The sequence below is a fragment of the Amphibalanus amphitrite genome, unplaced genomic scaffold, assembly GCF_019059575.1.
Source record: "Amphibalanus amphitrite isolate SeventyFive unplaced genomic scaffold, NRLGWU_Aamphi_draft 000022F_arrow, whole genome shotgun sequence".
Taxonomy (NCBI): Eukaryota; Metazoa; Arthropoda; class Thecostraca; order Balanomorpha; family Balanidae; genus Amphibalanus; species Amphibalanus amphitrite.
The window spans coordinates 1-27,136 of NW_024881518.1; the positions used below are offsets into that span (position 1 = coordinate 1).

The following is a 27,136-nucleotide window of genomic DNA, read 5'->3' on the forward strand; positions in this document are numbered from 1 at the left end:
AAACCCCATGTTAAAGGTGGGATAGTCCCTTTAAATAACAAGGCGACGCGTCGTTGGTTACGAAAATGGATACCTTCTGGTTACACTATTGGTTAGCGATGCCTTTGGTTACAGATGACCCTGTCTCCGAGCAAACGGATCATCTCACGACGCTCCGGCGGCCGTCTCCCTCCACTCGCCAACGGTATGTCACTTTGTCACTGAGTCTTATGTCAATGACAATGTCATGGCAAGCCTTTTCGCGTGCATACTTTCATTAAGTAAGGGCGCAATGTTCTATAGGGTGTAACGAAATGTTTAAAGTATGTTGTTCTTTACTCTTTGCTGCTTTGGTATGCGGGATCTATGGCAAGCGAGCTGAGACATGTGTTTCAAAACCATTTTCGTCACGTTCTATGTGTATCTGTTTTTGCTTTCTGGATCCTAAAATCGAGTCAATATCAACGTTTCTTTTTATATGCTCTCATGCTCTCTAGGCAGTTACCTTTTATTATCGCCACTCATTGCAGTATCTCGGCAAGCTGTCCAAATACCAAATAATCTCAGAGCAAAACTAGAACCATGGATGAAGGAATACGAGGAATGAAGGAATACGACGTACATGGAATGAAGGTTCTTTCATCCATGCTAGAACCATATCTGGCTGCGAACATTCATACCGTGATCGTACCTAAAATCTTCAAATTTTCGTGTAATCAGCTATGCTTTTTATTAAGCCCCGTTCAAGTCCTCGCTATTATTATAAAATATTGTCAATGCACGACCGATTTCTGTTTACCTAGACTGAATCTTTTTATATTACCTCGTAAGTACAGATGCTCGAAGTCTTTCGGCTCTTCAGCGCTTGCTGAATGTGATGAAATTTCAATCGCATAAGTAGAGAGCGCCTATTTGTGCAGTAAGCAATAGCATATCCATTCCCTATCCATTGCCCACTCTGCGTGTTACGTAAGCACTCCATATTTAGCCCTGTCCCGTTCCGTGTTTGCCATGCTCACGGAGTGGTCAGATGGTTAGAAGCGCACCGACCCGGAGATCGTGTTTCTCACGTCGCCATGGCAACGGCCTGTGTCGGTCCGTCGGAGGGCCCGTCACGCGGCGGATCGTGGTCGTCTGTTGCTCAGATGCGGCCGGCTCAGGTATCATGTAGCGAGCCTTAGGCCTGGACCGACCGTCCGCCCGACCACCCCGTTCCCCTCCCCTCCTCTCCGCGCCCCTGATGATTCCACTCCACCTGAGCGGCCGGCTGGCCGGGCTCTTTAGTAACTTTTGCAATAGCTTACAATCTGAAGGTCGATGGTGGCCACTTTCTAAAATTGTCGCTCGTCCGATGGACCTTAATAACGCTGAATATGAGATGGAATCGAGCGGCCAACGACGGCCACCTCGGTCGATGGAGGGCCGGCTAATGAAGAGACGCCGCCGGGATGACGGGCCCGGTCGCAGGGCGGGTCGGGACGGATCGTAGGCACGGACGGGTCGGGCCGGGCCGGACGACCCCGAGACCGCAGCGACACTGGCCCGGCGGCTTCAAAGGTCACAGACCGGCAAAATAGTCGGTGAGCTGCCTCGGATTAGAGACACGGTGACTTGTCAGCAAACAAGTCACCTATGCCAAATTTTTCTAGCACGTATTGACTCCCGTATCTCACGTATTTTTCTAACATGAGAGACGACGCCAAAGTCTGCAAGATTGGTCTACGCTTGTCATTGACACACATTAGCCGTTTTCAAGACGGCATCTGGTACACATTTGGTGCACATTTGGTGCAGCTTAGGTGCAGATTTGGTCAAATTAGGTTCAGTGTATCAGTATCTCTTAGTAGCTATCAGCTAGGGTTGCGCTTATTGCTTATATGCCTGCTTTGTCATATTAACAGTGAGTATCATCCATTAAAACACTGAAATAAATTCATAAAATAAAGATATTTGCTGTAAAAGAGATTAGGTACAGATTTGGTCAAATTAGGTGCATTCGACGGATAACCCGTTGTGAAAACGGCTAATACAGAGCATCGGCATTTATTTGCGCCCGAGCATTAGGTCTTTTAAGTTCGATATCCTACGTGATTCTCGTAGTTATAAAACACCCTGGTATATTTCTTTCTTCATCTTCAACCGCGATCCATGATGAGTTTTCATATTTTGAATGGAACCGATGTTATGCTGTCGTACCAGGCTCAGATCTCGTTCGACACACTTTGCTGGACTCCGGCGGAGTATGGGCGGAGTTATAATCTAATCAAGAACACAAAAGGCATTTACGGTTCATGCTGCGCAAAACAGATAAATGGGGTCATAAAGACATGTACCAATTTATCAATAAAAGTGCACAATCTGTAAAACATTGTATTTTATTAAATGTTGCCCTAACTCACAAAAAGCATGTCACATAACGGAAAGTTTCTCATATATTCCAAGCTTAAACAATATAGGTAATCACATTCACATCTACAAGCAGTTTCAAAATAATCAATGCTTAATTTCGACTAAAAAAAAACAGCGACCTGTTGAGAAAAGCCAGCAAAATTCAAATGTTTTGTTCATTCCACAGGTGACGGAGCCACCTCCAACTGTCTGACGGTTCCTGAGACATCCAGTCTTCATTCGCCTTCCCCGGACGCTTATGAGTCCAGGTAAGACAGAGCAGCTAATTGAATCGGCTGCACGTCTGTCCTCTTTTTTTCTCTCTCTCTCTCTCTCTCTCTCTCTCTCTCTCTCTCTCTCTCTCTCTTTATCCCTCTCTCTCTCTCTCTCTCTCTCTCTCTCTCTCTCTCTCTCTCTCTCTCTCTCTCTCTCTCTTTCTGAGCGTCAACAACCTAACAACCTAAGCGTCAACACCCTAACATCACTCGATTGTTTCAGCACTTAACTGTTCAGCGTTCATAGTTTTTAACAGTCAAAGCGGACTTTGATTACAAAGTTTAACTTCTTTTGTATGATCTTAGATACAAGTGTAACTAGTTGAACTGACTTTGCAAATATACCTATATCATATTCCTGCGCTACGGAAACGGGAAAGACACACAGCCGAGCAGTGGTAGGGGCGAGATGTGTCTGAGGTTTGGATGAGACTGGAACATGACCAGATAGAGATGCTTACACTGGCCTGCGCTGTATGAGCATGCGGCCCTTCAGACTGCCTCACATGGATACCTACTCGTAACAGTTGTAAGTTGTAACCTAACCGCGAGACGACAAGTTAATACGACAAAGCAGGCATATAAGCAATTAATGTAACCCTAGCTGACAGCTACTAAGAGACACACTGAACCTGATTTGACCAAATCTGCACCTGATCTGCACCAGATGTGCACCAAATATGTACCAGATGGCCGTCGTGAAAACGGCTGTTACTATATTTTTCTAAATAAACTACCAGTGGAAACGGTTAGAGGGGCCGCCCTGAAAGTGTTCGGCTTTGCAAGCCAATTATGTTACTTAGTTTTTTCTGTGTTTCAGCGATTCGAGCCAGAAGACAACCGCAAGCGGGCGGTCACGGTCTCCAGGGCGGTCTCCAGCTCTCTCCGGCAAAGGTAAGTGGTGTCGGTGGGCGGTTCGCTTGGTTGAAACAATACAGCGTTTCAATTTCTGACGATAAATTGATAGCATGTGGTATGGGGAATCAATTAGCTCATGGTAAGACTCTTCATTATTTTTCTTCCATACCCTTAAGCTTCAGCATTAATCTGACGTATTCCACGACAAATCGACAAGTGCCCTGCACCCTCATATTTTATTTTTTGCTTATTATTGGTCAAATAGGTTGTGATGGGCGGGGAAGCCAGCTATGGCAAGGATTTTTTCTTCGAACAACGGTTTCCGAGATATAGCCTCGGGCAATTCCTGGAGGTCACGCTGCAACCCTATATTTGGCGGCTTATAACTCAGAAACTATAGGTTTTCTATGATAAAAACTTTATATGGTTCATCTCTCAATCAACCATCAAACATTTTAGCTATCTCGGATTTTCAATTTTTGAAAATTTTGATCACTTGACCTCTTGGCCTATTTTTTTTTTTAGAGTGACCTTGATATTTTCCCCACTGAAAGTTGCAATTTTGTCTGATGACGATTAAAGCCTTATCAATTGTAATTCATATGCGATAATAAAAAAGTGGTTTTCGGCCTGCGTTGAACACAGGTCAGGTCATTTTTGTGACCTGCCTTTTATAAGTCAATGGTAGAAATATCGGCTACCACCGAAACGCATCTGACCGGTTCAAATACTTATGAATTATGTTGAGTTGGGCTATTATTGATGGCACTGGTGCAGCTTTGCATCAGTGACCTGCTGAAAGTTATCCGAGGTCACCCATTGAACACACGACAATTATTTTCCTTTTTTGGCTGTACCTTTTGATCTAATAAAGAAAGAGACGTGGAACAGGCACCATTGTGTTTGCTTTGGCCTAGCGCAAATTTGCTTTGAATTTCGATATTGATGACCTAAGGTCAGGTCAAATTCTTGACCACCCCATTATAAGTCAATTGGGGAAAAATCAGCTCCCAATTATTTTTAAACTAAAACGCGCCGGAATTGCCTAATATACCATGAGTGACTTCATATACAATCAACTTTGACTACCTTGAGACTTTCTTTGCTCTTGGGCAACTGTAAGGTCATGTGAGGTCAGGTCACCAAAGGTTTTTGCTAATAACTCCTTACAGGTTTGAGATTCAGCTGCGCAGATGGGCTCACTGTGTTTAGCTCGTCAAGGCGCATCGAATGATATACACGATGACCTTTATAGGTCACGTGACCTTAGGTCAACTTTTGACCTTGACCTTTCGAGGTCAACATACATATGTTTCGATGCGGATCGACGAGGGGATCACGATAGTGCTATTAGTTTGTTCCTAGCTGAAATACTTTGAAAGTTATTCGAGAAAAACTTCCTATATATGTAGTGCCGCTATTTTGACTTTCTTTTTACCCCTGTGATATCATCTTTCACATGACCTGAAAATGACCGCAGAGTAAAAGCTGTAAACCTTATCCGTGTATACCCTGTACCGTTTACCGCTTGTCGCTATCTTGCTTTGTTCTCGAGATCTCGCTGTCGCTCCCGCTCGTAATAATGGACAGGTCATAAAAATGACCTGACATGAGGTCAACACAGGCCGATAACCACTTTCTTATTATCGCATATGAATGACAAATAGTAAGGCTTTAATCGCCATCAGACAAAATTGCAACTTTCAGTGGGGAAAATATCAAGGTTACTCTTCGAAAATAGCTCAAAAGGCCACGTGATCAAAATGGTCAAAAATTGAAAATCCGAGATAGTTCGTTGGTTGATTGCGAGTTGAACCATATACAGTTTTTATCAAAGAAAACCAATAGTTTCTGAGTTATAAGCCGCCAAACATAAGGTTGCAGCGTGACCTCCAGGAATTGCCCGAGGCTATATCTCGGAAACCGTTGTTCGAAGAAAAAATCCTTGCCAATTTTGGCTTCCCCGCCCATCACAACCCCATAGACGAGTTTTAAACGAAAAATAAAATATGTGGGTGCAAATTTAATTTTTTATTTGTCGATTTGTCGTACACGAGGTACATTGCCTCAGAATCGTACACGAGGCCATTGCCACAAAATATTTCCCTCTGCCATAAACACTGACATTAGGAAGCGCTCGTTCTCTCAAAGATGTATTTCTGTATGGAATGCCCTCCCCGCTCAAACTGTGTGTGCTCACGATGTCAACACGTTTAAATCTATGTTAGATCGCGATGTCAATGATGCGTTGTACTCTTACCCAATGTGAAAGCTCTACCTACACTAAGAATTAGGACAGTTCCAAACCTTTCTCCATGCTGAACTTTTGTGCATTTAGTAATTACTTCCTGTAAATCTGTGAAGGAGACTCACTTCTCCAGTCAGTTTGTACATGCATAATCTACAGCACAAACTTCCTACTGACTGGCGCGTCTCTTAACCCGCGCCCGGCTGGGGGTCCTGGATTTCCACGCCCTGCTGGGGGGGGGGGTGTTTGAACACCCACCCTTCTAACTCGGCTCCTGGGCCACGTAGCGATACGCGGAAGGCGGCGTTCGAAAGAGCGACAAAAATAATGAGGAAATTACTTCGGTCAATTTTTTGGTCAGGTCAAAGGTCAGGTCACCAGAGGTCATTGAAGGCAAAATTTCGCCGATTTCCAGGTCGAATGTCGACAATTTCCAAGAAGTCAACGCATAACTCGGGAACCAATAGAGCTACAGCGCCGCGGTAAAGCGCATTCGATAGCCCTATTAACGCCCTTTCTGAGTAATTGTCTCAGATTTGACCTAACGTCAACGGTTTTGCCTGCAGGGGGCAAAAACTGCAAAAATAGCCGATTTTTTTCGGAAACAGTTTTTCTGCAATAACTTTTGACCCAAGCCTTGTACGAGCTTACTTTTACCGGCATCGTGTTCCTCTCGTCAAGACGCATCGAATGAACTATAACTTGACCTTGAAAGGTCAACTTGAAAATTTGACCTCAGGTCAAGGTCATGACCTGACCGGAAAGGGTCATGTTGCATATCAGTCGATCCGTATTGTCGAGCTGAACACATCTAAGGCGTTTTCATCGCTCTAGCATGCCTGTATCAAAAGTTATTTACGAAAAACTGTTAGATACCATTCGTGACCTAAGATGACCTCAGGGCATAAACAAGGGTCACGGACACCATTTTCATGTTCAGTGTGTCTACACCACTTGTAATTCAGTGTTTGGGAGTGTTTATAATGTCTTTCGTCCAAAAGAGGCGCATTTCAATTTTCTCCCATTGACTTATAATGGGGAGGTCGCAAAATTGACCTGACCTTAGGTCATCGATATCAAAATTCTGAGATATACATTTTGTACATGCTATTGCTGTTAGCAATCGCTGAAAGTTTCAAAGCGATCGGTCACTCGGTGTAGCTATGACAGACATTGAAACTTTTTATGAGGTGAGGTCACTTCAAGTGACCTGGTGACCTGACCTTGAATGACCTTGGTCTGAAACGTTCACAACATGTGTAGAATTGATGTATGATAAGGTGTACCAAAAACGGCGGCGCTCCGCGCCGCCGTTTTTGAGATATTCGCGAAAAACCACAAGGGGGGGTGTTCAAACACCCCCCCCAGCAGGGCGCGGGTTAAATGCAGGGTTCCTTGTTCCTTCCTCTCTCACTTTCTCCACCATTTTCCTCCCCGGACGCAAAAGGAGCCCAACCACGTAAGTCAACCAGGTAAGATTTGTCGTGGAATCAGTCGTATGTAAAAACGATTCGAAGAAACGAGAACTGATTCTTTTCGGCGTATCACGACGGGGCAGATGATGCATCTGAGGATTGACTACCGCGCAAAATGGTTGATTCGAACTTTTGTTGGGTATTCGAGCATACAGCTTGTTCAATGTTCATGCCTAATTTGGACGACAGCATGCATGCATTTCAGAAGAAGTGCAGACAAAGTCAGACGTTCAGCACATGCATCGAATTGCTTCCTCGCGGAATTCGTCAAAGACTTCGTTCCCAAAGTTCCCTTACGTCAGGATGAAAATGAAGAAAGACACGACAACTGGTATAAATAATTGTTTTAATCCTCATTCTACTACATTTACGCATGCATAAATGTTAACTGACTGCGGAGCTCAGTTAGCCGAATGAGGAAATGAGAATATCAAGTGACCACAAAAGTCGATTACCCATGCGGCTGAGCAAAGGAGACGACAGCGCGCAAAGATAAGTATGCCAATATGGAGGGGATTCAGTTACCCACTGATTATACGTGATTTATTTCATTCATGCCTACATGATCCATGCATCGAAGAAGCATTGACGAGGTATTTTTACCTGTATCTTGCCCCTACTTCTGAAGTAACTGCCGAAAACGCATGCACGTCGGCTAAACTGGTTTTGGGTGGGCCTATTATCACTCTTCAGTGTTGTCTGCGCCTTCAGGCTTTTCACGATTATTTCCAGAAGAGGCCCCACGTAGCATCGGCTGTATGACAAACTTTTTAAAATACATTTTATATCATATTTTTCGACCAGGTCCAGCTCATGACCTTGAACTGAGGTCATACTTTCGAAACTGATTTCTAAATGAATTTTTTTCAACGCATTTCGACAAGAAAACACGCTGAGTGACGACGAGAGTGACGTGCTACAGGCCTGCTGCATTGCTCAGAAGACTCAGGGAACATAGAAGGAGGAGGTGTTCTGTGACGAATAGGTCAGCTCGGGCTGTGCCGCCGGTGAACCCAGATGGGTCGGAGGTTTCAGGTGGTCCCGTGTTATCCGCCGTCGTCGGTGGGCCTGGCAGGTCCGCCGGTGGACCTGCAGGGGTCAGAGGGCACGCGGGGCTGCCCCGGGCCGGCCGTGTCGGGCCCGTCGGCGTCGGTGGGTGCTCGGTGGCGCCCCCTGGCCGGCGCCGGCTGCGCGGAGCGGCGCACCGCGTCTGGAGCCGGCCGGCCGGGCCGGGCCGCTGCACCGCCGCCGCTGCCGACGGGCCGGGCGCGCACCCAGCGGCCAGCAGCCGACGGCTCTGAGCCATGTAAAGGCCAGCCCGATGGGAGTGTGTTTCACCAGAGTGCGAAAGGATCTGGTCAGTCCCACGCCGAGCATTAACAACGGTGACGTAAGGATGCCGGAGCCAATCAGGAGCCAGCCATCGCCGGTCAGTCTTCCAGGTGAGAAAACGTAACGCTAAATTTCAACCCACGCCGTTGCAGAGAAAGGACGAGTTTCGGCCACCACTAAGTTCCAAAAGCATTTCAATATACATTTCCTTCACACCTTGTACTTATTGTAGCAACGGATCACCGAATATCAGGTCACCAGGTCACGGTAAATGACCTACCTAACCTTAAGAAGAAAGAAACTGATCACGCTAGCTACACCGAATGAACGGTGAACTTTGAGACTGTCAAAAACGGTAAAATATGGCGAAATATGTGACAGTTTTGCATTTACGATATGTGACCTAGCATCGGACTATATTTGCGACCTCCCGTCAAAACAATGGGAGAAAGTCAAACCCTTCTTAAATACGAAAACCGTTCGAAACTCTCGCAAACACGAGAGAGTAGACAAATGGCTATGACATGCTGAAGTGGAAAATTCAAAATTGTACCCACGATCTGGTAAACCACGAGGTTACGTGACGTCTTGGAAGGTTACAAGCCCTCTTTCGGCAAAAACTGCTGCATAATGGATGTTGCAGCTACTGAATTTCTTTAAATATAAAAGGAGAAGTAAAAAGGCAAACTTTCATATGAAGAAAGTGAGCCCAAACACAAATGCAGCTGATGTGCTCAACCATAGACCACTATATATAGGTATATAGTAGACCACTATATATAGGTATATAGTGGTCTATGGCTCAACAGGTTATCTTCGCTAAGACATTCAAAAAACAAATTACAAGCGCTAAATGCGGAAGCGTCTAAAATGATACATGTGGTGCGTTGAACAGTTGCATTACCCCAATCCATCCAAACATCGTTTATGCAAAATTGTCCAAAAACCCTTTCTTTTTCAATGGAAAAAACACAATTCTAACGAAAAGTGCTTTTAAAGGGACAGTATCACCATTTTGATGAAATTTGACATTGCATAGGCCCCACCTTTCTGGTCCGGGAACTGAAGACCGATCCTCGAAGCTCCACACCGTTATCCCGCTATCGCCGCTCAAAGTACGAAAGGTGTACTACACTTTGAATCGTGCTTCACTATCTTCACTGTTTAAATGTTTGCGCCGTTTTGAATTGACCGCCAGTAATAAAACTTTTACCCTGGTCATTTCATCAAATTTTATAAAGCCAAAACGTTTTTCGCACTTATTCATCACCGTTAAATTCATTAAATAGTCGTAGGCAATTTCCGCTGTTTCCTTCGGATTCTAGCGGCTCAACAAAGGAATTCCTCCAGCTTGAATCACAATCTCCCTCCAATGTATGACGTATATGTATGACGTCATCTGATCAGTCTCGATCTCAACGACAACTCAATCAGAAGAGCGGCCGCGTAAGCGTAGCGTCAATAATGTATTATCTGCGCCAGTTCTGTAGTAATTTCGCAGGCTTCCAAAGTGGCGGCCATGCTTGTAGTGGTGGTTCGCTCATGAAAATGACTCGCTCATGAAAAAATATTTTTCACCGAGTTCGGTCCTCAAACTATGTTTTTCTGATTCAGAAAAATAAGAAATGCTAGTAAAAAAAAGTCAGCTCCATACATTGATTTTTTTTTTCGATGATACTGTCCCTTTGACTATTGAACACAAACCCTCGTTTATCCCTCTGGGTAGGCATGAAAGCCTCCTCTGTTGATGCGTGGGGACGCAGCGCGCAGTGTAGCAGCCATTGTCTTGCATAACCAGTATAACGCCTTTGGGGGCGACTAACGGAGCGAGCGAGAGGGTGGGCCTTGCACGTGCGAAATTTCGAGAGGGTACCTCCAACTGACTTGTGCACTGCACCCTACTAACCGGTCTCTAGCGATGTGCCAAATTTGAGCACAATTGGCCCAGCCGTTCTCGAGATCTGGAAGCGGTACCCTGCACGTGCGCACGTGCAACATAGGTCCCAACTGACTTTTGCACGGCACCCTACTAACCGGTCCCTAACCGCGTACCGAATTTGAGCGCAATCGGTCCAGCCGTTCTCGAGATCTGGAATCGACCCCTGCACGTGCGCACGTGCAGCAGCACCCCAACTCTGGCACATGGATATGCAGTGCCTAGTGGGTGCCTACCTACATGCTAACTTTCAGCGCAATCGGCCAAGTAGTTACCGAGATATTGCAACAATTACAAAACTGACATCTCTTCGTTTTGCACGTGGCACGTGCATAAGGGGTCACCCACATGCATCGGGAATAGTCCAATACTTGGTAGAAGGAATGAAGCTACCCTACAAAAATTACCGCGTGTAAATCGGTCAAGTGGTTGCTGAGATATAAGCTTCGCAAAAGCGTCCGCACGGCCGGCCGGCCGGCCGCTCATACTCAGAAATTTCCGTTAATCTAAGGAAAGACTCCGCTCGCTTCGCTCGCTCCGTAATTAAGGATCAAAAGAATTAACAGTGCAACAAAGCAGCTCGAAGAATGCCTTTTGAAGTCTGCCCACTCAACAGTACGCGCCTTTCGCAGAAATGTCGTTCGTCAAAGAGCATGTAATAAGAATGCACAAAAGCACATTGTTGAATAAAAATCTACGAAACATATCCAACCAAGTGAAAAACTAAATCGACATTTCTCGAGGGAGAGATGTTAACCCTCGCCGGCACAAGCCATTTTGCGTCCTTCGACGGCACAAGAGAGGGTTGGTACGACCCCCCCCTCGCGTTTGGCCCCTGATCGAGATAGAGCTTCGCGGAAAAAACGAGCGTGTTGCCCGTCACGAGAGGAAGCCGATGATACCCAATTTTAAGGTTCTAGGTCATCGGGTGACCTTCCAGGTCAGGTCAATGACCCGAAAACCGGGAAAATCGGGACATGTTAGAAAGTCGTAAAGTGTGGCTGCTATGTGGTTTTCCGGGGTGCTGATCACGAATATCGTGTTAGTTTTGATCAGAGATGATGTCTTTAAGCATTTAGACCAGGTCGGGTCAGGTCAGGTCAGGTCAACCGGTAGGGGTTGTGACGGGTATTCGTAATACGTGTCAACCGCCTCTGACAGCTTCGTAACATGTTACGAAGGCACCAAAACTACTTTGTTAATGTTCAAATGGTTGCTAAATTCGAATTCAGCTCCCAAAACTAGCCTAGAAGCATGTAAAACTCGAAAAAGTGAACCGAGGTCACCCGATGTCACCAAAGGTCAATGACCTGACCTGACCTTCACGTAACCTTGACACCCATCCTCATGCATGGGAGCAACAGCATGGGTATCCAAAGTAACTGTCAACACCTTTGACAGCTTCTTAACATGCTACGTAGTTAGGCACCAAAACCACTTCGTAAAAGTTCAAATGGGTGCTAAAATCGAAACCAGCTCCAAAAACTGCCTTGGAAACATGTAAAACTCGAAAAAGTGAACGAAAGTCAACTGGTGTCAATGACCTTGACCTGACCCTCAGGTGACCTTAAAATCCTCTATAATGCATGGGACAAACAGCATTTCACATGATTGAAACATTGAACATGACAAAAGCATTTCACATGATCAACATGATTATAACAACCACAAAAAATGCAAACGCGCGAATAATTAAGCGGACATAGGGTATGTAGTGTATGTAAGCCTGCAGCGAATCACGATTCCGGCAAAACATAGCATTTAGAAACAGATTACAGGTCAAAGGTTATTTGGATAAGGGTCATTGAATTTTAAGGGTAGGTGTTAAGTTGACGCTGTTACGAGACGCAGAGAGTGGTATCCGAGTTTAAGGTCTCAAGTCAACCGGTGACCTCTGAGATCAGGTCAAGTGGCCCAAGGCACAGGTTTGGTTGATAAATAACTTCACAAAAAAAAACGTAGTAGCGCCGCGATTTTGGCATCATCGTTTTTGCCTCGCTCAGGCGCGTCGAATGGCTTAATTTTTGTTCGAATGAGGTCAACTTGAGGTGTTGACCTCGGGTCCAGGTTAGTTCAGAGCCCCCCAGGTCACGAAGCTGGTCGAAGGAGGTCATATCGCATATTATTTTATTCGGCAGGTCTTCCTGAGTCCATTGGTGGCTTTCGCGATACGCTGGCTCAATTTGCTCGGGAGTTATTAACGAAAAACTCTTATTGGCCCTATGTGACGCCATAATGACATCATGCAAGGTCAACAATTCAAAACGAATCATAGGACCTTGCAAGGACCATAGGACCATGAACTCACGGTTCCATGTGCTTGAGATAGTCTGAGATCGTTGCCAGCGCCAACATAGCAGTTTTCATTTTCCCCATTGACTTATTATAATAGCGTGGTCACGTAACCGACCTGACCTCAAGTAATCTTTAGGAAAAATCCGAGATATACCTACAAGTTGTGATACCTCTGGAGGATATTACGTCCTGTAATTTTCACTTCCCTGTAAAAGTTCTTCTGGCACTGAAGGCGTTGCGAAGTTGCGACATCTGAGGGCCATGAAGAGGTTCACTTCTGAGTTCTGACGTCATAGGTCAGTGACATGACCTGACGTGAAAATTCGGTTGGTGTCGTAAAAACCGACTTGAATCATCGGTCAGGTATGCCAAGTTTCAGCTCTCTATCAACTATCGCGAAAAAAAACTGTGGGGCCGCACCCCCCCCCCCCCCCGGCCGGCGAAGGTTAAAAAAGCCATCCTATCGCACCTCATCTGTGGTCACCATTACCAGGCATGTGGCCTTCATTGTGTAAGAACGACATATCGAAGGTCACGCTTTGTTGCCATGCATTTAGCTCTATAGCTAAATTCAATAATGTTTGTTTGTTAACCCGCGCATGACTGGGGTATTTTCCATAACGCGAGTGACTGGGGGGGGGGGCTCTCCAGAGCCCCCCCCCCCCCTATCTGCGAAACTACTGGGCCGATCGTGAAAATTCAAACGGCGTCTAATAGCCCTGGAAAAACTGTCAAGTGAAATCTATTTTCATTGACCTCGAGGTCACCGATGACGTCACAGGTCAGGTCAAAGTAAAAATTATCGACATTTTTGCTAGTTCACAATTTAGGCTCTGACCGCCGGACCGCCGGTCCGATCAGGCTCATTTTTGGTTTACGCACTCCTTGACGGATGCCTTAGATACCCTGAGGGTATCAAACTTTTATTTCGAATTTTGAAGGTCAAGGCCACAGGGTTGTGCTCGACTCAAAATAATTTGCCGACTCGACTCATCATTCAACTTCAGAAAGCCCTGACTCAACTCTGACTCAAACAAGGAGCTGATTTTTTCCCTTGACTCGACTCATGACTCAAACGGCTCAATGAAAATATGAGTCGACTCAAACTTGACTCAAATTTTTTGTTGAGTCAAGTGAGGTGACTCAAAATTGACTCAGATAAAAAGTTGTTGAGCGGGGGCGAGGGTGAAAAAAAAAATCCGGCAGCAGGGCCAGGGCGAAGTTGTTAAGCGGGGGGGGGGGGAGGGGAATGAAAAGCTTATTTCTAGAAAGTTGAGTCAGCTGACTCATGTTCCTAAATGTTTGACTCAACTCAACGTCAAAAGTTAATTTACTGACTCAACTCTGACTCAACTCAACGCCTTAATATTTTTGTCCGACTCAAATCTGACTCAACTCAACAGCTCAACATTTTATCCGAATCGACTCAAATCTGACTCATTTGAGTCAGAGTTGAGTCAAATTTCTGACTCAACTCATGAGTCAAGCACAACCCTGCAAGGCCAGGTCATCCTAGGTCACGAAAATTGTATATCATGTATCGGTCACGTGACGCATGTTTTATGGTCCATTTTACTAGTAGATTTCGAAAATAGTGTCGTCTGTGTCATTTGAGGTCATTGTCAGCTGAATTTACCGGGGGTCAGGTCACTTTCAGGTCAGAAAAGGTCAAATTTTGAAAATGAAATTTTTCAACAAAAAAGGTGCCTATCAGATGCAGTTTGAGCTCAGGAACACGATGGTGCCATTTATATTGCTGTACGACGTCAAAAACGGACTGAAAAATGGATTTGAAAAAACATAAAATTGTAAAATTTTGACAATAATGCGAATAACTTGGCTATTTTTGAAGACATTGGGATAAAACTTGCAAAGGTAGTTCATCAGTGTGTGTTATATCACATATATTCCGGTTTTTGCAAAAAGTCAAAAACTTTTTGAAAAAATCAAAAAATATTTTTTTGTAATTGTAAATACATATTTTTCAAAATTTTCAAAAGTTCGAAAATTCGAGATAGCAGTTTGATAGCTACGTGTATTTGTAGTCCACTCATGCAAAGAAAATGGATCTAGCTTTAACCCGCGCGGGGCTGGGGTCTCCAGCCGAACGCGCGGGGCTGGGGGGGGGGTAAATTTTACCCCCCCTGTTATCTCCCGAACTAATGGTCCGATTTGGAAAATTCAAACGCCAATCGAAAGATCTCATCACGAACAACTAAAAACATGTACTTAATTTTAAGTTTGAGGTCAAGGTCAAGGTCAGGTCAAGGGTACAAATTGCAAGTTCTACAGTATCGGCCTTGCACCGTAGTTGCCGAAGAATGGAGTCATGGACTGAGACTGATCGCCCAAAACGTGTTCTTAGGCTACCAAGACAATATTCGTTGAATACAATATCATTCAGAGGTCAAGGTCAAGGTCAGGTCAGGTCAGGTCACCAAAAACAAAATATAGAAAAGGGCATGTGCGACACATGTTATATGGGTCATTTTAATCATAGAATTCAATAGGCACACTCAATAAGTGATATGGACCACCTCTGGATGAATTTCAGGTCGAGGTCAGGTCAAGGTCAGGTCAAGTGAGGTCAAATTTTGAAGTTGGTTGTTAAGGCCTAAAAAGGTGTCTATCTGATGCAGTTTTTCACGGCGAATCGATTGGTGCTATTTTTGTTTCCGTACGAGGTCTAAAACTTATTTTTTGTGTGTCGTGACGTCATAAAATTTTGAATAACTCCCACATTATTGAACCGATTCTTCTAAAAATTGGTATGTAGGTGCACATAGACCACTTCTCTGACATATATTCCGGTTTTTCGATACACTCAAAATTTTGGATTTTATAATTATTTTCCCAAAAAAGTCAATTTTTTGGAAAAATTTTGATCAAAATCCAAAATTTTCAAAAAACCGAGATAGCCATTTGATAGACAAAGTAGAATTACGTATATCCTTTTTTGTTACGTCTTGATTCCTTTAAAAATGAAGATGTTAGCGGCGTTTGAACTTTTGCCGTTTTTGAGGCGAAAATGGCGAACATGACGTCACTAAAACGTCAATTTCTCAAAAAAATTTCGACGGATTTCGCTCAAATTTTCAGGGAGGGTGTCAAATTGATGTAAGAAAAGGTACTGAAAGTTTGGCGGCGCTGCGCGCCGCCGTTTTTGAGATATTGCACAAATTCGCGAGGGGGGGGGGTAAAATTTACCCCCCCAGCCCCGTGCGGGTTAAAACTGAGCTCTTGAGAGCGTTTGCCGTAATTCAGTATTTTGCATGAAAATCGGCCGACATGACGTCACTCTGACGTCATTTCCGGCCAAATCATGGTAGCTATAAGTTGAAATTTTAACACAAGGTGTCAAATTGATGCCTCTGAGGGTACCACAAGTTTCGTGTTGATCCGTCAAACGATTTAGAAAATATTGCTGAAAAAGGGGAGGGGGGCTCTGTAGAGCCCCCCCCCCCCAGTCATGCGCGGGTTAATGCATGGCTTTGAAAATTGCTGTGTCTAAATCACAAACCAATCTATATGGAAATTAGGGTATCATGCGGCATAAAAGTCAAGCCAATGATATGACCATGAAGGGGCAATAAATCCCAATGTATTGACTTCGGTGTACTCTGAACTCGGCGAGGCTTGACATTCTCATTGGAATCAGTTTTATTCTGTATATCCATGTTTATCTCTCGCCCGTATTGGTGTTTTGCCAGCCACAAACGTATGGGGGGGGGGGGTCAGTTGGACTCCCCCTTACTGTTGTATTGTATTGTATTGTATTGTATTGTATTGAACAATCATGAGCGATCCACATTCTGAAAGTGCGTGGCGATTACTGCTCAGAATCCGTATCCGCGGTTACTAATCTAAACATTCACAGCATTCACACATTCACTCACGTCAAAGCACGGACAGAGACACTTTCGCAGTACCACAGGTACAACTCACCCACCCACCAACCCGTTGGTCAGCGACGATCAGTTGATGCCCCGTCCACTATCGCTGTTTCGTTCCTGATTGAGCTAGAGCTTCGCAGAAAAAAAAAACGAGCGTGTTGCCCGTTACGAGAGGAAGCCGACGACACTCAATTTTTAGGTCCTAGGTCATTGGTTGACCTTCAAGGTCAGGTCAATGACCCAAAAGTCGGGGAAATCGGGACCTGTTAGATCGTCGTAAAGTGTGGATGCCATGGGGATTTTAGGGGTGCTGAACACGAATATCATGTTAGTTTTGATCACCGATGATGTCTTCATGCATTTAGGCCAGGTCGCATCAGGTCACGTCAGGTTAACCAGTATGGGTCCTGCCAGTGCTTCGTAGTAGGTGTCAACCACCTCTGACAGCTTCTTAACATGCTACGAAGGCACCAGAACTATACTTCGTAAAATGTTTAAATGCTTGCTTAATTCGAATTCAGCTCCAAGAACTAGCCTAGAGACTTGTAAAACTCGAAAAAGTGAGCAGAGGTCATCAAAGGTCAATGACCTGACCTGACCTTCACGTAACCTTGACACCCATCCTTATGCATGGGAGCAACAGCATATCACAAGTTTGAACGCTTGAAACCACGGAAAGACTGCAAACGCGCGGCTAATGCGAGCCGACATACGCTGGATCGCGATTCCGGCCAAACATGGTCTCGAAAAGTAGGTCACAGGTCAAAAGTCATTTGGGTTAGGGGTCATTAAATTTTCAGGGTAGGTGTAAAATTCATCAACGCGTGGGTACTAAAATTTTTGTCGCAATCGGCCGCTTTTTACGCGAGTTATTCGCGAAAAATCGAGGGGGAGGGAGTCCGTTCGAAACCGTATACGGGCGAGGGTTATCTATATGCCTATGTTTTATATACATAGACACTGGGATGTAGTTTTCCTAAAATGATTGTGGGTGCCCAGCTGTAGGGGCGCCAGGCCGCTTGGGGGCGCAATGGATATTCTTTATGTGGGAGCCTAAATTAACATTGAATTTGATAACATTGCTAGCTGAAGGGCGCTTCAAGTGACATGTCTGACTAAGCAAATACAGGGTTAAAAGTGTAAAGTGACCGGAAGGGCGTCAAAAAATGTAGAGGGGCGCCATCCAGTTAACACCGAACAGTCATTGGCGATAAGGTGGTGGGGACATAGGGAAGAGACGCCAGAAGGTTGTGAGGGCGCCGTGAGACCATGACGAGAGCGCCATTCTCCCAGAAGGGCACCGAGTGATTAAAAATGCTACATGATCCAGGGGCGCAGAGAGATCAGAAGTGCGCCGCACAGTCAGTAATGTTAAGTTCGTGGGGACGTAGGGGCGCCAGACGGTTACGAGGGCGCCATGAGACCATTAAAAGGGCGACATCCTCCCAGAAGCGCACCGAGTGATTGAAAACGCTATGTGGTCCAGGGGCGCTAAGAAGCCAGAAGGGCGCCGAACAGTCGAGGGATGCACGGTGGACAGAGACTTGGGGGCGAGACGGTCAGGAGGGCGCCGTTAAACCATGAGAATGGCGCAGTGCTGTCGAAAGGACGCTTGTAGCTTTATAAAAGACTTGTGGCCTGTTGGTGCATTTTCATCATTGTGAAGCATATTTCAGGATTGTGGGTGCATCTGCCGCCCACAAAGAGATATAAAATTACACCACTGCATGGATACCACTGCATTACACTCGGATGACAACAATAAAGCATATGAAAGTATAGCTGAGCTTTATTTTTTATACGGAGTGTCGGTAGCTTGTTATGTGCTTTTGCCCGTGCGTCTCAACTTCTTAAACACTATTATTCCATGTAATTTCGCATTGAAAAAGGCTCCTCAATGGGGGTCAAAATATTTGCCATCATTTAAATAAAAAAAAATACATTTACTCTTGAGACTCTGAAAAGTATACCATTAACTTATCAACCTGAGTAAAAGATAAAATGACTTTAAAGTCCCACTTTTCTTAAACACTATTCAGTCCGACGTAACAGTTGCATTGGAAGGAAAGACCATGGGACAAAATACTCCTCTCCTTTGACCAAAAGAAAGGAATCAATTTGCCCTTTCTAGAGGCTATCAGCAAAAACGACACCTTGGTCGTCACGGGTGGTCCAAATCATTGTGATTCTGAAATATTTGGACTGTTCCTATGCGTACGCACGGATCTAGAGGCATTTTCGTTTTTCTCCATTGACTTATAATGGAAAAGTCACGCCACTGACCTAAATAAACTTAGGTCACGGATATAAAAAAAATCCGAGATATACAAATTAAAGGCGCCCATAACATCATGCAATCCACAAAGTTTGAAACCTCTCTGACAAACACTGCAGGCTGGACATGATTGCAAACTTTTTTAGGCTTAGTCAGTTAACTTGACCAGGGCCCTGTTCATGAAGTCTGCGGTCGCTGCGGCCGGCCGCAGGTTCTAAGCTCCGCCCATTTTTGAAACGTCATCACTCACTCGGCCGCAGCAGCGTTCCATGAACAGCGTCTGCTGCCGAAATAGTTGCCGACAATTGTTTACAACTGACGCACACTGCTAGATAATTTGCTTACAAAATCGTCTCCATGACAACACGGCTTGCGCCTATTTGACTTCAGTACGCCAAGTTCAGTGCAATTAGTTTTCTTGCGGCTCGGCGGTCGCTGGATTGCGACCGCAGAGATCGCAGCGGCCGCAGCAAGGTGACGTCATACATTCGTCATACTACATGAGCCCCACCCCTTTTCGTGACGTAACAACCCGGCTGACCGCAGCGACCGCAGCGGCCGCAGCGACCGCCGGGAGTCATGAACAGGGCCCTGGTGATCTGACCTGACATGACCTGGGGTCAAAAATTTCACACATTGTCCAAAATTGATGCACAAAAAGCTACAGGGTGTCCAGAAAAAAAGATACTATGGAAATTAAGTCGCATTCATTAACGCACGTGCCGATTTTGTTCCAACTTCATGTGCTTATAGTGCAAGATTTGGCAAAACTCATGAGCACTGTAATGCGTCGTTGGAAAGTTAATTGCCTGCCCTCCGAGATGGTCAACATGACCATCAGTCACCTGCAGACTGTGCTAGTGCTGATCCGCCGGAAGGCCGCTCACATTGAGTACCTATCTGCTTTGAGGAGCTGCCGCGACTAACCAAATAGTTTACATGCCATAAGGCACCTGCTGTCTGTTTTCCCATATTTTTGCGAATACAAGCATGTGCCATTTTAAAATATAAGGTGTTTATTTTCGGAATTATAGCAAAAAATAATAGTATCCGTTTTTTCTGGACACCCTGTACTCCAAGCGGCGCGGCGCAACGCGCCGCGGTTTTTTATTCACACGAAAAAAAACGCGACAGGGTGTAACATATGCCCCCCCCCCCCCACTGGGGCGAAGGTTAACCCGCGCCCCGCTGGGCTATTCAGCCATACGCGCCCTGCTGGGGGGGGGGGGGCAGATTCTGCCCCCCTGTCTAACTTCCGAACCGATGGTCGTAGAAAGACGGGGAAAACGGCAATCGAAAGCTCTCAACAAGGCGGATCTTAAGAGCCCTTTTTTTTGCTTAAGTAGGTCAGAGGTCAGGTCAAGGTCAGGTCAAGGGTACAAAATGCAAGTTTCTACAGTATCGGCCTTGCACCGTAGTTGCCGAAGAATGGACTGAGACTGATGCCCAAAACGTGTTCTTAGACTATCAAGACAATATTCGTTGCATACAATGTCATTCAAAGGTCAAGGTCAAGGTCAGGTCAGGTCAGGTCAGGTCACCAAAAACAAAATATAGGAAAGGGCATGTGCGACACATGTTTTATGGGTCATTTTACTCATAGAATTCAATAGGAACACTCAATAAGTGATACGGACCACCTCTGGATGAATTTCAGGTCGAGGTCAGGTCAAGGTCAGGTCAAGTGAGGTCAAATTTTGAAGTTGGTTGTTAAGGCCTAAAAAGTTGTCTATCTGATGCAGTTTTTCACGGCGAGTCGAATGGTGCTATTTTGGTTTCCGTACTAGGTCTAGAACTTCCAAAAAATCATTTTTCAAAATTTTTTGTGTGTCGTGACGTCATAAAATTTTGAATAACTCCCACATTTTTGAACCGATTGTTCTAAAAATTGGTATGTAGGTGCACATAGACAACTCCTCTGACATATATTCCGGTTTTTTCGATACACTCATAATTTTGGATTTTATAATTATTTTCCCAAAAAAGTCAGTTTTTTGAAGAAAAAAATTTGGAACACAATCCAAAATTTTCAAAAAACCGAGATAGCCATTTGATAGACAAAGTAGAATCACGGATAACCTTTTTGTTACGTCTTGATTCCTTTAACCCGCGCACCGACGGGGGGGGCGGATATCCGCCCCCCCCCTGAGGTTTTTCGCGGATAGCGGGAAAACCGCGGCGCGTAGCGCCGCGAAATTTGGTATGACTATTCCCTCATCAATTTTACACATGGTGTGCAAGTTTGAACCTCCTACCTTTTAAGGTCAGGTCACCAGGTCACTTTGAATGACCCAACCTCAAGTCACTTTTTTGCAACTTTGTCACCGTGCCAGAGCTACAGTAGATGTCCGAGGCCTTTCAAAGTCGCAGGATGTTATAAGGTCATTAGTAACTACAATTTGTATATCTCGGAATTTTGATATCGGTGACCTAAGGTCAGGTCAATTTCGCGACCTCCCCATTATAAGTCAATGGGGGAAAAATCAACTCCCTATTTTTACCACTAAAACGGGTCGGAATGGCCCCATATACCATACATGACTTCATATACGATCAACCTTCACTACCTTGAGGTCTGTTTTGCTGTTGAGCAGCTGTGAGGTCATGTGACGTCATCAAAGGTCACCAAAGGTTTTTGGCCAATAACTCCGTACAGGAACAAGATACAGCCGCGTGGATGGTCTCATTGTGTTCAGCTCGTCAAGACGCATCGAATGATATACATGATGACCTCGAGGTCACGTGACCTGAGGTCAACCTTTGACCTTGACCTTTCGAGGTCAACATATATATCATTCGATGCGGATTGACGAGAGGATCACGATGATGCCCTTAGTTTGCTCCTATCTTGACTAATTCGAAAGTTATTCGAGAAAAACTCTCTCCATATCTAGCGCCGCCATTTTGCATTTTTCGACCCCTGTGACGTCATCTTTGACCTGACCTGAAAATGACCTTAGTAAAAATTGTAGATCTTGACCGTGCGTATCCGATGCCGTTTACCGCTTGTCGCTATCTTGCTTCGTTCTCGAGATCTCAGGGGGGGGCGGTTATCCGCCCCCCCCGTCGGAACTAAGTTGGCGCAGACCCCCGTCGGTGCGCGGGTTAAAAATGAAGATGTAAGCGGCGTTTGAAATTTTGCCGTTTTTGAGGCGAAAATGGCGAACATGACGTCACTAAAACGTCAATTTCTCAAAAATTTGCCGACGGATTCCGCTCAAATTTTCAGGGAACGTGTCAAATTGATGTATGATAAGGTACTGAAAGTCTGATGTCGCTGGCGTAACGCGTTTAGAAGTTATTGGCGAAAAACGGGAGGGGGCAGCTTCTGCCCCCCCCCCCCCAGCGGGGCGCGGGTTAAAGGGACTATCCCACCTTCAAAAAAGTACCATTTAGGATTCGGAAATGTTACTCACGATATTGTGACGAATTCTGCAAGTTTTTAAGCGTTTTCATTGTATACTTTTTGAGATATTGCGACTTTTATATTTCATCGTGACGTCATTTAGATCGGATCTGTGACGTAATGAAGGATTTACTTCATGTCAATGTGGGGGAAATTTGGCAGCAAATATAGGTATTTGCTCTCAAATATGACGCGGCTCATACAATAACAAGTGTCTCTGATTAGCTTATTCGTAAATCAAGTGAAACTTCACATGCGTGACAGGCGTTCAAAATGCAAATGACGTCATCAAATGGCCGTTAATAGTTAAGAGATAGGGCCTTAGCTAAGGCCCACTTTTCAAATGAAGGGAACGAATTTCTTTAACACCACGAAACTGAGGATATTGCGACCAGGATATATAGTGGTTTCTGAACCTGGCCGCCAACTTGGCTATCTCAACTCAGAACTAATGCAAAGGTGGGACAGTCCCTTTAATAGACGAGTAATAGATCAACTTCTCTGATTGAGCTAGAATTATATTTCAGCATTTTTTTGCTCAGCCCAGTCCCATCTCTCGGACGGTCAGACAGTGATATCTGACGACATCTTACTCTTTGCTGTTTTACCCGTGTTTCGCCACCTCATCTGTATTGAGTGAGGCCTTGCCGTAAGTGATAGCGATGGTTTCGGCTGAGTAGGGTAGGGTGGGGTAATTTGAACATGTGGGGCAATTTGAACATAGTGTGAATAACAGAAAATTACGGAAAATCCATAAGTGGCATGACAATAAGACCAATGAGAGAAATTATCGTTACTAAAAGGGCTATCATATGAACGGGGTTTAAAGTTTCAGGGAATGAAGATGTTGACGCACAGTGTAAAAAATCAATTTCGCAAGGAAAAACGCCTAAAAACACGTCATTGCAACTTCATTGCAGCGCAAAATCTTGCATTGCTAGCGCCTAATACGCAACGGCTTTTGTTGTATAATGACCTAATCAGTGCCTTCAATCCAAGAAATTTGCTTTTGAACCCTGTTTTTTAAAATGGCAAAATAACTTTTAGCGTGGGGTAATTTGAACATAGTGTGAGAATTTGAATGAAGACAGGGATAGCTCCGAAAAAACAACGCTCCCAGTTTTTTTTTGCCAATATTTTCGACCCAAGGCAGTAGTAGATAAGTGATGCCAGTTTTAGAAAATTTACGTCTAATATCCGTCTTATGTCCAGCATTGTTGTTGATTTTCCGTCCAAAAATGTTAAAGTCAACTATTTGTCCAAATATGTCCGAAAATTATGCAGCTATCAACACTCAAAACCGTCAATGTAATTTTACCAGCCGAAAAGAGTTCACTATATTGAGAGCTTAACAAGCTTTCCATTCGCCAATCAATGCTATGCACGATTACTTTATAAAAAGCGCTGAAGTGTAGCAAGCCATCGTCCAATGTTGTCCAGTCTGCTACCTTTGTCCAACCAATTCCGAATTGGACATTGGACAAAATCAGAACTCCAAATGTCCAGGTTTCGATTGGCACAACTTTAACAGATGTAGTACGGTTGGGAGAGTTTTTATCGAACAAAAATGATAGACGTTCTGTTAATTGAAGAGGGGCGAATTCTGTCAACTGACCGGTGTGCAGCGTGCAGATATTGATACTCTGCAACTGTTATTTTTGCTGTTGTGTTGATTTTTCAAGTGAAGGTATGTTTAGAATTGTTCTGCCTATTTGTTTATGGGTCAAACAACATCGGTGCTGGCGAGACTATCGTTTTTATGACCGGTTAAAGGCAGTATGTTCAAATTACCCCACGGTGGGGCAATTTGAACACACCGTAACTTGGTGGAGAAGTGAGGCTATGCTATTCAAGGTATGCTCGGCTCGTCCAAAAATGAGGCTTGCATGGTGAAAGCAAGTGACACTTGCGCTACTGAAGCAGTTTTTCTTCATCCAGGGTTGAACTGGAATTTGGTACAACGGAGAAGACGTAAAAATATGTTCAAATTACCCCACACTACCCTAAGCCTAATACGGAGCCTGTGCAAAACGTGGGCGGTGCACCGGCGCCCAGTGTACCGTGACGTCAGCGCTCTCGAGAGCTGAGCCCTGCGGTCAGCTCGGCCGCCGTCACCATGGCAACGGGCGACAACAGCGGCCGTCACTAGACCGCAGACCGCAGCGGCCATTACCATCGATAACGGAATGAAAAAGAGCGCGGGATATTATAGCAGTTAAGTGTGTTTCTGTATCGTAGCAACGTGTGACGTTCTCGGCACACATATACATATACCCAATACACACGGGCAAAGCCGAGAGGGCAAAGGACTTTGCCATCCGGCAAAGTGTTACTATGCGGGCAGCAAGGCGACAGGCCAAGCTATAAATTGGGATTCCAGAGCCCATCGAATTTTGGTGACCATTTTTTCTGGCCTTAACGGTGCCCTGACGATTAAATAGCAAGTCATTTAACAATTTAGGTACACTTTTTATGGAGTTACGAATCTAAAGCAAAAATAAAACACTTGTATCAAAGAAGGAAATATGTAGGGACCTATTTTTTACTGAGACAGTGTATAGGCATGTAAAACGCAGCAAATATAACACGTAAAAATAAATTAAACTAATAAATAAAACATGCAACAGCACGGCTATTTACCTACATATAAGCACCATATGATCTATTCATGCAATTTACTTAAATGCCCCCAGACTATTAAAAAATAATACCTATGCAGGCTACGATGACATAAATGCATATTCACCGACATAACCATCATCTTAGAATGATAATTTCTGTGCCAAAAATGTGGGTATTTTTCAATCGTAGCTCATGCGCAATGACGGTTTCTTTTATATCGATGCTTTTTGACGTCAGCCGACAATTAAGAAAAACCAGATTTCAGTTCAGTTCAGTTCATTGTATTTTATCACATGTAAACAAGAACAACGAACAAAACAATAGAGGATTGGCGCAAAAGCAAAAAGCTTAAATCAAAGGCGCCTCTCCAATTAAGTTAAACAAAGAACACATGACCAAACCAAAGTATCAGAAAGCGTCGACCCCGCCCGAAACCCGCCGAGCCAAAAAAGCAGACAGTACCCGGCCCCAGGCGCCGGACGACTCCAATCGGGCCAGCTTGCGTCATAGTGTCATGTTTTGTGTTTTGTAATGTGATGTAGTGTTATGTAAGCAGTGTGTTGCATTAATATCAATGGTACTTAAATGCACTAACTAAACAGTAATGTTGTATTGGTAAACCGATTTGTCTCTACAATAAATGTCTGGAGGTGATGGGTGATTTGTGTGCCTTGATGCTTGTTTAAGTCTTTTGCAAAGAGAAGGGTATCAAGTTTTAATTTTGCTGAGAAATTGTCAAAATTTGGAGTGATGATTCGAACTGCATTCATAAGTTTTACTCTTTGTGTATGGTAAAGTGGGCACCAGAGTATGAAGTGAGTTGTGTTCTCATCGTGATAACCGCAAGCACATACTGGGCTGGGTGTGTTGGGGTGTTGTATATTGAACAGGTGTGCCTTGAGAGTCGTCATGCCCACTCTCAATCGTGTGTGTAGTGTGTTACGCGTTTTGTTGCCGAAAGAAAAGAAAGTGGGTGGCTCTGGTGCCCCAAATCGCTGCCAGACTTGACGAGCAAAAGCGGAGCGGGATGAGGTGTTACGCAATGTGTCTGGGAGAGTATTCCAGAGTCTTATTGTCGAAGGAAAAAAGGCTCTATAGAAAGAAGTGAGATTGGTAGGGGGGAAAGTAAGAGATTGAGCATTGCGAAGTCTAAGTCCCGTGGCGTCTTGTCTGGTTTCTGTCAATATGTCTTTAATGTATGAAGGGAGAGGAGGATGATTGAAGTAAAGTCTGTGAAAGAATAGAAGCTTATGAATTAATCGTCTTGTCTCAAGTCGTTCCCATCCTAGTTCGGTTAGTAATGCGGTAGTTGGTGTTCGATAAAGCGTCCCTGTTACAAGTCTGGCACAACGGTTCTGAAGCGTCTGGAGTCGGATGGCGTCAGTTGATGTCAAATGTCCGTCGTAAACAATATCACAATAGTCGAAATGAGGTGTTATATAGGTAGAGTAAATGTTGTTCAAGACTGGTCTAGGAAGAAGCTTAGCCACGGGATATATCGGTCCTAGGAGCATGTTAATTGTCCGAATGACGTTATTGATGTGTGCGCGAAAGTGAAGGTCCGTCGAGAGTGTCAGTCCGAGATGTTTATGACTTGTCACGGTCGGTATGTCCTGCCCGTCAAATGTAAGTGCTGGAGGACAGCTGTCTCGTCGGTTTGTAAATGTCTGTTGTAGTGTCTTTTTAGCGTTGAAGGTGATGGCCCAGTCAGTCCCATATCGTTTAATCTCGTCCAGGTCGTTCTGCAAGGAGCGTCTGTGATCCTGACTGTCGTGGGGATGGGAAGAATAAAGTGAAGTGTCGTCAGCGTAAAAGAGAGCGTCATTTTTGGTCTTGTTTGATAGATCGTTGAGGTAAATTAAGGCCAGAAGAGGTCCAAGCACCGAGCCCTGGGGGCAGCCGGATAGTATTTTTTGGGATGGTGATAGACTGTTTCCAACACGAACAACCTGTTCGCGATCTGTAAGGTAAGAGTTAAGCCAGGCTAGCAGAGAACCGGAAATATTGCACTCGATTTTGCATTTTAAAAGGAGTCCATCATGCCAAATTTTATCAAAATATTTCGAGATGTCAAGATAGATAGCTGTAAAGTTTTGACTTTTGTTCAGAGCAGAGTATAGCTGGTGAGTTAGATACAAGAGCTGAATTTGTGTG

At 44.6% G+C, this 27,136-nt stretch overlaps 1 protein-coding gene across 1 annotated transcript in view; it reads left to right on the plus strand.

The window, feature by feature from the left end:
- The first annotated feature begins 119 nt into the window (after positions 1-119).
- LOC122392292 (probable 3',5'-cyclic phosphodiesterase pde-5) overlaps positions 120-27,136 on the plus strand; it is a 55,465-nt gene continuing 28,448 nt past the window's right edge. The window contains exons 1-3 of the mRNA XM_043386986.1: positions 120-184; positions 2,555-2,636; positions 3,463-3,536. The gene's annotated coding sequence lies outside the window, so the exon portion shown is untranslated. The remainder of the gene's footprint in view (positions 185-2,554; positions 2,637-3,462; positions 3,537-27,136) is intronic.